The 1399-nt window shown below is 49.7% G+C and overlaps 2 pseudogenes; both read left to right on the top strand.

Annotated features, from left to right (window-relative positions):
* Positions 1-548: 548 nt before the first annotated feature.
* Positions 549-667, top strand: LOC148825357 (5S ribosomal RNA; annotated as a pseudogene).
* Positions 668-1203: 536 nt separating this feature from the next.
* Positions 1204-1312, top strand: LOC148825356 (5S ribosomal RNA; annotated as a pseudogene).
* The last annotated feature ends 87 nt before the right edge of the window (positions 1313-1399 follow it).

Here is a 1399-nt window from a genome sequence, read left to right as displayed (position 1 = left end):
GTAACAGTGGTTAATAACACTGAGTAGCGATTTGGTAACCGAACGATATATATTGACATATATTCTCTATGTGTATCTCTTTGTTTTTGCATCTCTTCAAGATTATATACCTTGTATATTGATAACCCTCACAGTAAGGTCTGCCGCTCGTATCCAGGCAGACTAGTATATGTTTGGTGCACAGTTTATATTAATAAATGTATCTCGTGTATTGAACCCGTGTGTGTGCGTTGTTAGTTGTTCTGACGATTGATTTTCTAAAAGCCCCAACGAACAACCTCGTGGTTACTGCTACAATTGATAATTGTCTCAGTAAACCCATCAAACCACTACAACAGCGATCCTCTATAGCGCCCTTTCTCCCGCAGCTCCGTCCTCATTGGAAGGAAGCAAGAGTGAAAGGCTGAAGTGAAATAGAGCGGGGACGAAGGCAGTGAAGAGAGAGAACGTGGGAAGAAGAGAAAAACGCAAGGGAAATAAAGCAGCGTCGTAAAAGAGGTGACGGAGCTGTCCTCTCTATAAGAAGGGTTCCAGCGAGCCTTGCACTCGCTTACGGCCACACCCCCTTGAGCACGCCTGATCTCGTCTGATCTCGGAAGCTAAACAGGGACGGGCCTGGTTAGTACTTGGATGCGAGACCGCCTGGGAATACCAGGTGCTGTAAGCTTTTAAGCGCAGGAGGCGCCCTATCCCCGCTCGCTCGCTCATTCCCCTGTTCACACGTGCAGTGCGGCTTGTCCGTCTGTTTATTTGTCAGCTTTGGCGAGACACGGGTGCTTGTGTATTAGCGTGAGCGTTTTTTATTCTGATCGTGAACAGTTTTACAAGTCCGCAAAGGATCGAGGAAAGGTTTATCGCCAGCTGAAAAGAGACACAGCGCTTCGGCTGTGGAGACTTGTTCGGCTGGCGTTCGGGGAGTCGCGTTTTTCAGAATTGTATTGAGATCGTTTTCCACAGAGCTCAGATGTCAAAGCACAGCAGCAGCTCTCCACAGCGATCCTCTATAGCGCCCTTTCTCCCGCAGCTCCGTCCTCATTGGAAGGAAGCAAGAGTGAAAGGCTGAAGTGAAATAGAGCGGGGACGAAGGCAGTGAAGAGAGAGAACGTGGGAAGAAGAGAAAAACGCAAGGGAAATAAAGCAGCGTCGGAAAAGAGGTGACGGAGCTGTCCTCTCTATAAGAAGGGTGCCAGCGAGCTTTCACTTGCTTACGGCCACACCCCCTTGAGCACGCCTGATCTCGGAAGCTAAACAGGGACGGGCCTGGTTAGTACTTGGATGGGAGACCGCCTGGGAATACCAGGTGCTGTAAGCTTTTAAGCGCAGGAGGCGCCCTATCCCCGCTCGCTCGCTCATTCCCCTGTTCACACGTGCAGTGTGGCTTGTCCGTCTGTTTATTTGT

This window comes from Atractosteus spatula, chromosome 10, assembly GCF_055471065.1.
Source record: "Atractosteus spatula isolate fAtrSpa1 chromosome 10, fAtrSpa1.hap1, whole genome shotgun sequence".
Taxonomy (NCBI): Eukaryota; Metazoa; Chordata; class Actinopteri; order Semionotiformes; family Lepisosteidae; genus Atractosteus; species Atractosteus spatula.
The sequence above is the reverse complement of the archived record's forward strand: the minus strand, read 5'-3'. Positions and strand labels throughout refer to the sequence as shown.